Here is a 12,634-nt window from a genome sequence, read left to right on the forward strand (position 1 = left end):
GACATTTTCATGCCAGCTTAAGAAGGTGAAGTTGCAAATGCCATAGCAGTCACCAGCTGGGTTTGTGATTGCATGCAGTGATGTCTTTCAGTCAGCAATATTGGTCTGCTATGCCCTTGCCTCCTGTGCTGGCTCCTCCATCTCCTGCTGTTCATCAGCTGGGTCAGCAGTATTTTGTGCAGTTGTTCCAAGCCACACCCAGCCCCTTCACTTCCAGAAAAGGCATTTTTCCTGCACACCTGACACAGTTCTTGGTGCATGGTTGTGCAGATGTCCAGCTGCAGGTGGAAATGGGCAGCAAGGGCTATAAGTGCATGGGGAAGACCCATCCTCTCCTATGTAATTGTAGCTATAAGTTATTCAGAACTAATCTGGCCATTTTTAGGTGAGTTCCCTTGTGCTCGTTTTGCAGAAGAGATAAAAGAAAATATATAATTTGTGTAATGATGACTGCCTATGCAAGAGGTGGGTATGGGAAGTCCTTGCTGAGCAGGGATCATGTGAGGGTCTCTCTGCAGCAGTTTTATAACTTCACCTACTCTGGAAATACATCAAAGAGGCCTTGGCTATGAAAGGCAGGAAGGGAGTGGTCAGAGGAACTGCAGCAACACCAGCAGTTGAGCAGAGCCAAGGAATGTCCTCAGGCATTGCAACTCAATTGTGATGTTAAATTGTCAGTCCCTGGCCAGCGACTGCAGCTGCCTGGGAGCTGGCTGGGGCTCAGCACTGAGCCCATGGCAGCTTGGACGTGTCCCTCCCTCCTGGAGAGCAGTGGTATGAACATGGGCAGCTGTGTGCCACTGGGCTTCCATGCCAGGGAGCCACTCTGGGCATGAGCATTGGGATAGACAGCTGCTGGTGGGAAGGGAAAACTGGATTTTGTGGATTCATGTTTTTTTCTGGCATTAATATTCCCAGATTTCTCTGTAAGAAGGGAGAGGGCATATATGGCTGAGAGTCTTGTATGAAGCTCTGGAAGTGGAATTTGGACATTTCAGATCCAATCTCATGCTGTTTGAAGATCTGTCTCTCCTTTGTGTGCAAGTCAGTGCTTGCTTGGGGCTCAGAGCTTTTTTCACTGGATATTTAGCTATTCCAGGACTGCACTGCACAGGGAGAAGTTCTGCTTGTGTGCAGCACTCTGTCCAGATCTGCCTTTACTCCTGCTGGTGGCCCTGGCTGTCAAGGACAGGTCCCTAAGACATGCTATGGCCCAAACTCAAGTGTGCATCTTCCTCCTTCTGGGTCCTGGGCACCTACTCTTGTGACTGGCTTCATGGAGGACACTGAGGGGAAGTGCATAACATTTGTTAGGACCATGATTTCTAGAAGCAAGCCTTCATTTGGGTGTTACTGCTGGATGTCCTCACAGGCTGATACAACCCTGTAGGAAGGCTCTTGCACCTCAGCTTCACCTGAGCCAGGTGTTTGTCAGTGTGGGAGGAGGTGGGGCCAGGGCATCATGCCCAAACCCAGGTTATTTAGAGCCAAGGGAGGCTGAGTGGGGCCTCTTGGTTTGTAAGCTGAGGGCCTGAGAAGTCTGATCTGTGGGAGTAATGAGGGTGAGTGTGGGGGGAACAGGTCAGATAATGGAGAGCTTTTGAGCTGAGGTAAAACTTGGCCTTGTGGTGAGGCAGGGAAGATGTTTTAGGGTTGTCTGCAGCATGTGTGACTGAGAGAAGACCCTTCTTAGCTACCTGGAGTGAAAATGGTGCCAGTTGCTGGATACCAGTAAGTCCTTTAGAGTTTTGTAAATTTAAACCCTGATGAGTCCCATTATGGAACTCAGCAGTGAAGGTCAAAATCCTTCTTGTGTGAAATAACTTGTCTCATGTTTTTTCCTGTCAAAGCATACAGGTGCTCCTTAGGACTCCAGGAAGCCTCCAAATCACCTCTTTTACCAGGTTTTGGTTGCTTTGACCTGAATACTGCAACATGCCCTGAGCCCAGCAGATCTGCCAGAAATGGACAGGGCTGAGTCTTCAACAAAGCTCATTCCTGAGTATTAATTACCCTATGGTTGTGTTCTGGTAGCTGGAAAACATTTTTCTTCCAGGGTAACAAGTGACAGGAGAAGAGGAAGTGTCCTCAAGCTGCCTCAGGGAAGGTTTAGATTGGATATTAGGAAATATTTCTTCACTGAAAGGGTGGTCAAGCCTAGGAAAAGGCTGCCCAGAGAAGTGATGGTGTCACTGTCTCTGGAAAATAAGTAGACATGGCACTTTAGGGACATGGTTTAGCACTTGGCAGTGTGAGGTTAACAGATGGACTCAATGATCTTAAAGGTCTTTTCCAAACTAAATGTTTCTGTGAAAATCTTCCCTGGAGCCCAAGGCAGGGAGGAAAATCTGGCTGGAGAGAGAGGGATGGGGCTGGGCAGGCCGTGGAAGATGTTGCAGAGATGCCTGTGAGAAAGAGAAAGGAACTGGGGCTTCCCTGCTGGTCCAAGAAGGGCCCAGAGTGCCTCATATAGAGAGTGACTGTTTTCTTGACAGTCTTCCCCAGAAGACAGGAATTTGGGGTGAGCTTTAGCCTGAGCTGCGGGGCTCTCTGCTGGGGAAGCTCAAAGGGGCTTGTGGACAGGCCTGAACTTTCTCAAAGTCTTTTGGAGATGTGTGGAGCTGAGTGGGAGAAGCACAAGGAAAGATCTGCCAGCTGGACCAGCTCCTCTGCTCACTGCCCAGTTTGCTGCTCATGCTGGGCCCTCAGCCCTGGCAGTTTCCATGCCTCCATGTAGGATGTCTTCTAGGAGAAGCCATCACCAGGATGCTTTACACCCCTGAAAGTCCAGAAGCAACACTGCTGGCAGAGCCAAATACAAAATTTTTCCAGTATTGCTTGCATGGGCAAGAGTGGGCAGCTTCTGCCTTTCCAACATCTTTGCAGATGCCTCAGGCTGTGAATGTCTCCGTGAAGCATGAGAGGGGTTGGGAAATGACAATACTTACTTTCCTGGAGCCTGAACAACAACAGAAAGGACATGGAAGAAAAAAAACCCTCCTGAGACAGGATCTTAAACCTTATATCTACCCATATCCAGGAAAGAAGCAAGACCCTGGATGCCTCTTGCGGAGCAACCCCAGCACAAAGAACAGATTTGCTGGCCACAAGATTTGCTGCTGACCCATCTTAAGGAAAGCTTGAAGAGCAGCCAAGATGGGTGAGAACAGAGTAGCCCAGGACTGGGCTCTGAAATTCCATTTTGGATACCTGAGAAATCAAGAGGGTCCTGAAACACCCTGAGTGCAGTGGGTGCTGGCAGTGCTCACTACAGAACTGCTTCCAGGCTGAGAATTTTTTTTTTCCATCAGAAAATCCCAATTCCTTACAATGGAAACACTCTGCAGGGTTGTATCACTGCCCTGAGTCTGTGAGAAAAGCCAGGCTGTTTTCTTACCCAATTCCTTGGCTCCTCACAGCCCACCCTGGCAGGATCTGCAGAGCCAGAGCCTCCATCCTCCACATTAACCCTTCACCCCATCCCGACACCATGAGTCCCTCCTTGCTCAATGGCCAAGCTCCTGCTGGCCTGTAAAGGTGAAGTAGTGGTGTAGTTTTCTGCTCCCCAGTTTGATAGTTTCTGGCTCAGGAGTTGGTGTGACTTTCTATCTAATTGTGCAACTTTTGGGAAGTCAACCAGGGATTAATTTCATTTCTGTCTTCACAGGATGGTTGGGAGATGCTGGGTCAGGACTGCCTGCTTTCCTACTGGAAGCTGGTCTGTTTCCAGGCAAATGGTATGTAAATGGTATCTAGAGGGATGCTATTAAAATTACTTAATCTAAGGAAATATTTTCATGAAATTGTCTTTCGAGTGGGAGCGCTAAGCTTTTGAATTGAAGCTTTCACAAAATAAATGTCTCCATGCAAAAGTGACTTCTCTCAGGCCAGCAGTGGTGGGTCCCCAGAGTATTTTGATTTCAGCAGGATATCAGAGCAGCAGCTTGAGGAGCTGGCTGGGCTGCTTCATACTGATTTTCCCCTGTCAGTGACAGGATACCCTGGGCCAAAGACTCAGAGGTAAAATCTGATTTGCCCTTTGTCGAGACAGAGAGCAGGTGACTCATGCCCCAAACTTGCCTCCCACCAGCATTTCCAAATGGAAGCAGTTTTCTGTTTCAAACTTTGAAACTTTCAAACCCAAACTTTGGTTTTCCTGCTGATCTGAAGGGCCTGAGCAATTGAAAGCCTATTTTGGCTGAAATTCAGAGCAATTCTGTTCACAATCACTTCTCTTAATAAACAGCATTAACATCTGGGGAGAAATCCCTGGGCTAAGCACAACATAGCTGCAGCACCATGCTTGAGCTAAGCTCAGCTTGATCCAGAGACAGAGCAGTGTGAGCTGAGCCAAGAGCAAGGAGGGGAGAAAACAGCAAATGGAAAAATTAATTGCATGGTAAAAAACTCCAACACTAACTTCTATCATCTCAGGAGTTCACAACTGGCAGGGAGTCTTCAGTAAACTAATTAGTGGCTATGGCAAATTGCGGAAGAGTCTGCAAGTTGTTGTAGTTGAATAGAAGTCAACAGTGTTTGATTTGCAGTAGCCAAAACTCTTGCTCATGATTTTGCACTGCACAGCTTTATAAAAAAGTGGAAATTATTTATCTTTTCTCTGTTAAGCTATTGCTGGCTTTAAATGAGTCTTTCCCTTAGAGCTCTAATTTAGATAGAATTTTATTTTAGATACACAAAATTAAAACATTATTTATTCGAGTTATCTGTGTAATATATATATAAAAAACAAGGTTATTCAGAGCCCTAAATTAGCTATGAGAGTGCAAACACCTCCCATGATTTAGGGATTTAATTTGCTGCTGCTTGGAGGGGTGCAGCACTAGGTCAGGCTCTCCAGGTTGCGTGGCACAGCACAGGGACAATCGCCAGTGTAAATAAACCTCGCCTGGGTCTCCTTAAGCAACATTTCACTCTGAATAATCCTGGTGATTTAGCTCCCACTAGAACATTAGTTTTAGTTCCACTTTGCTTTATTGCTGCCATGCTTAATTGATTCAACACTGGGATGGAACTGCATAATGAGGCTACTTAAGAGTAATGAAACCCTCTCGTTGTCAAAAATGAACGTTTTGTCTGCAGATTCTGGAAAGATCTCTAATTAAACACTTCAAAACTTAGATATGTGCAGTCATAGGAATTTATTTAGGCCTCTAGTTCTGCAGCTTTTCATATTTCCTTTTTCATCCAGGCCTTCTCCAAATAATTCCTTTGTTAATAGAAATTTCAGAGGCCTTATTTTTTTTTTTAAACATCCAGCTGTGAAATTTCTCTACTTGGAGATGTCTATCACAGAGAGACACCTGTTTGTACTGTTTAGGTTGACGTTAGCTGCCTGGTTGCCTCCTGACAAGTCCTTGGAGGCTCCTGCATATTTTATTTTGTGATAAAATAAAATAAACTGCTCAAGAGGAGGCTGCTGGGTGCCCCACAGCAAGGCCCTCTTTGCTGGACATATTGGAGTGGGTTTGTAGTGGGACACCTGAACTAAACTGCTTGGTCTCTGTGTGTTTTTCACCCTCACTGAGCGCCTCATGAAAAGGGGTGGAAAATTCAGTGTCTGTAGGAAAATAAGCCTGAATAGTCTTGTTACATCTTTATCTTCCTTCACTGTGTTTGCTGGCATCCCTCTGCAGCCCCACTCTGGAGAGGCAGAGCAAATTTGGCTTTCTCCACCAGGTGGTACTATTAAGCTGTCATAGCGGGAAGATTTGCTCCTTCCATCCCAAACCCACCCAGTTATCCCCGTCTGCTGAGCCTTTCAAATAATTTCCCTCCTGTACTGAAGCTAAGGAGGAGCCCCGGTTAATTGCAGCTGAATGAGGGCATTCATGCCTTGTTCCTCTTCCCACTGCAGATCAAACAGGATCTGTTTTTTTGCCCCTAATGAGGGAAAGGAATAATCTGGAATCTTCTGGTGAGCCCATACTCATGGTGTGCACTTGGGATTGTTGGATTATGGAGATGTTTTCCATATGAACAGTGTAACTCTCTGATAGCTGTGGAAGATGCACCATCTTTAATGTGCCTGAGGACAGAGCAAGGTCTGAACACAAGTTTGTGTTCCTGATCTGATGTTCAGCTTTCCCTGGGTGAAGTGGATAACATATCTGGGCTCTGCCTGCAGGGACAGGAAGGGATGCTGAGGTCTTGTTTGGGTTCCTGGGGTTCTCTCATGCAGGGCTAATGTCTGTCCATATCTCAGACAGCTTTTGCTCTTACCTGGAAAACTTGTCCAGGAAGACTCTGGAAGGTGTTTTTCTATGAATTTAGTCCCTCTGACGCCTGTAGTGGCCCAGTGGCTGTGTATGGGCTGCTGCATGTCCTCAGCTCCCAGGCACAGCCACAGGGCATGTCCTTGTGTGGCTCTGTGCAAAAAGCTAGAGGCACTTGAGAAACCTCTCCCTTGCATAAGCATTCTGTCAAGTTGCAGACGTGCCAGATTTGGTGTTGGTATGGTTCACCTGGAAGAGGACACAGGTACATGAAGAGGCAGCTGCCTCACTGCTACTGAACTATTGAAATGCTACAGGAGCAGTGCAGTTGCTGATGTCTCTGAGGACTCAACCCCTTAGAATCTGAGGACTTTAGCATTGTCTGATAGATACAGCAGCTCTCAGCTCCACAGGCATATTGTCAGCAGTGTGCTCCATCCACTGAGATTATTTATAGACTTGCCCAGGTAAGCATGATCCATACTTTTTTGTGCTTAGTCAACAATGAATTTGTGTATGTCTGAGCAAACACTATCCTTATCTACTGCTGACTGTCCACATGTGCCCTTTGAGCACTTCTCTGGTCCTCTTAAGAAAAGGTCTTTGCGTGTGCTGTGATGGGCTGGGTGACACAGGGTTTCTGCAGTGAGGCCGGTGCTGTTTATAGAGCTGGAGGTCATTTGCCACTGGGGCGATGAAAAGACACTTAAATTGGAAGATGAGATGCTTTCCAGGGCATAACCAGCTGGCTGGCAGAACTGGGATGGTCAGAGTATTGTCAGCACTGCTTTTGGAGAGTTGCAGCTCTGGGAAGTCTTGTTTTTTTTGAGGGAGCCACCCCTCCTCATATGATGTTTGTGACACTATGACAGTCACACAAAAGCCTTGTGATCAGAGGGACAGCACAGACAGCATGAGGGGCTTTAAAGAACAAGCATTGCTGTAAAACAGTTCTGCTGAGCAGGGAAAAACTCCAGATTTGGCCAAGTGGTGGCATAATGTGCTCGGTTACCCCAAGGATCCAGATGCCATAACATAAATCTGTATGTTGCAGGACTGAGAAGGTGGTATTTTTTTTCTTCCATTTTATTAGCCATGCAAATTAAAAAAGCTGCCTACAAAGCCCAGTGGACCTTGTCATAAAGCATAGAGGATGGTCTTGCATCCTTAAAATGGTGGATATGGTGAAAAGAGTCTCTTTTGTCACCCCTCCTTCACCAAAAACACACTGTAAGATTTCAGCTTGTGAATCAACTGAGAGGGGAATGAAATACTTCAATGAGAGTCTCCAAACTGGTCATTTTTTCCTGCTGTCTTGTGAAATTGTGGTAATTTGTAAATGAGACATCTGTTGCTACTTGGGTTTGAATGCTCCATTTTTGCCATTGGCACTGTGTGATTGTAGGACAGTGTGATGATGCCGGTCTGTGGAGGGAGGAGAGCACAATCTGCTGCATGGGAAGATGCAAGGGAAAAGGGGCTGTTGATGAAGGAGCAGTGGCAATTACTGGGAATGTTTTTGCAACATATAAATTGAGAAATCTTCCCTTCCTTTGTCATTAGGGGTTTGTCAGGACTTGGTGCATCCCAAGTTAATTTGGATTACGTTATTCTTTAATGGAGCATCCTGCTGGACTCTGAGCCCTTTCTCTGGTTCTGCACAGGGTGTGGACTCTTAAAGTGGAGCAGGGATACTTGCAGAAAGACAATTTCTGAAGGCTGAGAGCCCTCTTGGGGCAGAGAGCTCACAGCAGGAGCTGCGATGTCATCTATAACTGCCCATTCCTGCTTCCTCTCAATTTAATTTCTTCCTGGCTTAATTTGCTGGTGCTCTGTCCATAACCCCACTTTTCCCTGGTGTCGTTTCTCTGTGTTCCGTGCTCTGGCTGCATCTCCTCCGCTGCGTTTGTGGACCAGTGGAACGAGTTTCACAAGTTTCCGGCTGCACAATGCTGATGTGCCAAAGGGATTTGGTTCCCACGTATTGATATCTGTGTTGCAAGTGGTGGGGTCATGGGTTGTTTTTGTCTTTGGGATGCTTTTGTACCAGTCCTTTCACCCTCCTCTTAAATTTCTGTTCCTTGTGATCGTTGTTTTAGTAATACCCACCTGCAGCACTTCTCAACGTAATCATATTTATGTGTCTGGGTATAGTTCTTAGGGCTTAAACAGCACCAAAAAATTCCTTACAGCTGAAAAGTCCCTTTTGGATCTAAGGATTTATTATGCTTCTTTTACTGTGCATTTCCCCCAGATATGGCAGGTGATCTATATAATCCCTTTTACCCTTCTTTTTTCCTACTTCTTTTCTTAAAAATTGGAAAAAGTTGGTATTTTTGCACAATGGAGGAACAACAATTGCACAACGGAGGAAGGTGTTACCAGCATCACATTTGGCTTGCAGTGCTCAGAACATTGTGCAAAGCCCCAGTGGGCTCTGAGTGATGCACATCTTTAACTGATTACTGGGCTTTGGTAACAAATGCACCCACATATCCCTACTGAACAGCATGTAAATTAGTGCCACTGGTATTCTCTAAATAAATACCTTTGTTTAAAGCCTTTTCCTACCTGGTGAAGTGGAGTCTGGTGTTTTATAGAAGAAATTCTTCCCTGTGAGGGTGGTGAGGCCCTGGCACAGGTTTCCCAGAGAAATTGTTGATGCCCCATCCTTGGCAGTGTCCAAGGCCAGGTTGGATGGAGCTTGGAGCAACCTGGGATAGTGGAAGGTGGGAGGTTTGGAAGCAGGTCCCTTCCAACCCAAACCATTTGTGATTCCATGATTCCAGGCTGCTGCTCTGAAGAAATTACATGGGAATAATTTTTACCTGGTTTGACTGGGCAGATGCAATCACTGTTGCATCACTGCCAGTGCTTTGAAACTGAATTTGCATCCATGCTGGCCTTGAACTGGTGCTGCATAGAGAGGGTGAAGGGATAAAGGGAGTGTGGGAAGGAAAATGTCATGATCATCTCTAGTGCCTGGCAGGCTCCTGGGTGTGTCAGCCAGCACAGGGATAGTAACTGCACAGAAGAACCGAGGTTACCCTGAAATAAATAGCCTATAGCAAATTCAGGCACTGGGAGGAAGAGTCTGCAAATGCTCCTAAACTCTGTAATTCCTTATAATTTTTAGGAACTGGTTATCTTCTGCTTGCAAACAGTCTGCAGGATTGGCCACTACCTTCACTGGCAAACATTTGGTATAGTAATAACAATTTTAAATGGAGACAGGAAGTCCACCATGAATCTTTTGGAAATGTGGCCAGACCCCACTTTCAGAAATTGCTTGTCCATCCCTCAGAAATCATGGGCTTTTTTAATGTTTTTCTGTTTCTCCCCAGATCTCATGTTTAAGCCAAATAATTTGAAAATTTGAATTTTACAGATCATGTCCATCAATCTGAATGTGTCTATCAATTTGAGAGTTATCAATCAATCAGCTCTATAACCTGTACATACCATGCATGTGCATACAGAATCATGGAGTCATTAAGGCTGGAAAAGGCCTCTAAGATCATTGAGTCAATTACTTAATTAACCTACCGCTGCAAGGTCCACCATGAAACCATGTCCCTAAGCACCACATCTCCACGTTTTCTGAACACTTTCAGGGGCTGTGATTTCACCACTTCACAGGGCATACTGTCCATCAAGACAACTTCCTCTAGATGGATGCTTGAAAGCTTGTTTTATTCCATCAGAAAGTGAGTTTGTACTGAAAGTATCAGGCTGCTGGCATCCTACGGAGAGCACAAAGTTTAATCTTCAAATGCAGCTGCGCCTTCATGGTGCAGGGACCTGTTATCATTCTGCAGTGCTACAGCCAATAATTCTGTGGTATAATTCACCTTCTGTCCTTTCTGGTAGCTGCACAATGTAACTCTAATTGTTGCTTTCCCCTTATTTTTTTTCTTTCTTTTCCACCCATCTCCCTTGCAGGCTCCTGACTCCTCTCCTGTGGTGAGGCATTCACACCCAACAGTGAAGGTGCTACCAAGGATCGTGTGTTGGTGACCTTGTTTTGCTGGGGTGCCCTTTGAGTTTCTAAGGCCTGTCTGTTGTGCAGTGGGGAATATGACATTTCACTGCTGTGGAGGGTGCCAGAGGAGCTAGTTCTGGAAGGGCTGTGAGCTAACAGACTTTGCAGCAAATCTGCGGCAGTAGGAGCTTTTTCTTCCATGTCACAAACCCTCTGCTCAGCTCTTCTTGAGAAATGCTTCATGGTTCACAGAGTGTTTCCTAGAAAGTAGCTTGGAAAATCAGTTTTGCAGTTTCAAAAACTAAATGAGTGCTTTTGTGTGAGGCTTTCCATGCCATTTTGGGGGATTGATATCTTGCTCATATCTAAGTAAAGCTGTACAAAATTACCGCTTCAATACACACAAACAAAATGTTTTTTGCTTGATGTTTTGGCCAAACTGATGGATTAATGACTCTCAGTCCTACTTGTACACTGAAAAGAGATTTATTTTTCACCCTGTAGGATAAACCCTGTAACTGAGAGAGATGTATGTTTTTCGGGAGTCAAACTGACTGATTCCTCATTACGTGGAAATTGTGGTCACTTGGATGAGACCCATGGTTTTTCTCATGGTCACAGCTGATATTTTGTTCTTGCACGTAGCAGTTTCAAAATTGGGTTCCTATGGAAACTTGGGCAACACACTCTTCTTCGTGCATTGCACAGAACCAGTTTGCAATAATAATAATTAAAAAAAGCAGGAGAGTGAAGTGTCATATGCAGATTACTCACTGGAGGTGACTAAGTGGCCTGATGATCCCAACTTGGCTCTCAGGATTGAGTCATTACAAGAAATGGCAATATAAGCAACACCTGGAAAGGAGGAGGGTGCTGGTTGTAGAGCACAATTCAAATTTTAAAAAGCTTCTTGGTAATGAATAAGCTGTACTGTTTGCAGTTCAACAGAGGCAAATGGAGGGTCCTGCACCTGGGGAGGAATAACCCCAGCCCAGTACAGGCTGGGGACTGACCTGCTGGACATGAGCTCTGCAGAGAAGGACCTGAGTGTCCTGGTGGACAGCCAGCTCTCCATGAGCCATCAGTGCCCTGGGTGACAAGAAGGCCAGTGGTACATTAAGGGTGCATTAGGGAGAGCAGTGCCAGCATGTCAAGGGAGGTGCAGCCACAGGCAGCTGTGGAGACAGGATCAGCAGCTCCAAGGAGGAGCTGAACAAATTCATTGACAGCAGAAGGTTTCATTGCTCACTGGTGTGACAAGCACTGGCTGGAAACATGGAATATATTTCCTCTATTTGTACAGCTAAATCTTGAATGTCAGTGGAGCAGGAATCTGAAATGACAGTGAGATTGCCCAAGCTGAATTAATCCACCTTCCTTCAGCCTTCAAGGAAAATATGTATGGAAAACATGTTGGAGCTGACCCCCACCTCAGCCTCCACCAATGGATCTTCATCCTGCCTGCAGCCTGCTGTGCTGTGGCCACATCTGCTGGGACTTGGCTGCATCGGAGGCAACCTATGAGCTTGCTGGGGAATTGTGGTGCCAGGTTCTTGCCTGGCCTCTCCCATCCTTGCTTGGTGTGGAAAAGGTGTAGGTGTGGTGTTGGGAAGAGTTATAAAGTGACTGGTTGCAGCTGGGGGCTTGTTTGTGCTCTTGCTGCGCTGTGCTGTGGGGTACATGCTGTGGAAAGACTGTCAAACCCAACACCAGCACAAGGGGAGAAAGAACAGAGCCTATTTTCCATCTGACTGGGGTTATTTCGGTGTGTACAGTCCTCTTGTGCTTCTCTGAGTGCTGCCTAGGCATGTGCAAGCTATGGGGTGAAACTGGGGTGAATAGACCTGGGTCTGTTCTTGAATAGCTGCAGAAAATTCCTTTGGAGGTGTTATGTGTACACAGAGGCTATTGCAGGCTTCCTGAAGGCTGTTACACCTTCCCTCCTTGATGAATCCATGGGGTTTCGTGCACTGGATTATTACAGGGTGCCCTTTTAGCCCCTTCTAACACGACACCATTTGCATTTGTTCTCCCTCTGGAGAACAGGAGGGAAAGAACAGTGAGATATTCAGGGACTTAAAACCCCTGCACTTAACAAAAATGAAATGGGATCCCATGCCAACTGTGTGATTTGCACTTTCCTTGCTTTGTGTGCAGCGCTGGGGCTCTCCCCCTGTTCTCTTTTAGGTGATTAATTCCACCTCCTGCTAAATAAATTTACAATTAAAATGGGCTTATTTGTAACAGCCACTGAATTTCCACTCTCTCTTTTTTTTTTTTTTTTTCAATATATAATTGAAAACACACCCAAACTCTAGTCGCCTGTAAGTATTAATTTTCATTTCCACAGAATGCTCTGTCTCCGGGGCAAGGAAGGAAATTCCAGAGAGTTAGCCAAGACAATCAGGGTTAATGTGCT

General features: G+C 45.8%; 1 long non-coding RNA gene across 1 annotated transcript; it reads left to right on the forward strand.

The window, feature by feature from the left end:
• Window positions 1-1,587: 1,587 nt before the first annotated feature.
• LOC148184094 (uncharacterized) lies at window positions 1,588-12,414 on the forward strand. Its single transcript, XR_015772706.1, has 4 exons — window positions 1,588-1,731; window positions 1,851-3,160; window positions 3,668-3,737; window positions 10,176-12,414. It is a non-coding gene; the product is annotated as an uncharacterized LOC148184094 (long non-coding RNA).
• The last annotated feature ends 220 nt before the right edge of the window (window positions 12,415-12,634 follow it).

This window comes from Pseudopodoces humilis, chromosome 6, assembly GCF_049639895.1.
Source record: "Pseudopodoces humilis isolate 2021_Gansu_Grassland_sample_001 chromosome 6, ASM4963989v1, whole genome shotgun sequence".
NCBI lineage: Eukaryota > Metazoa > Chordata > Aves > Passeriformes > Paridae > Pseudopodoces > Pseudopodoces humilis.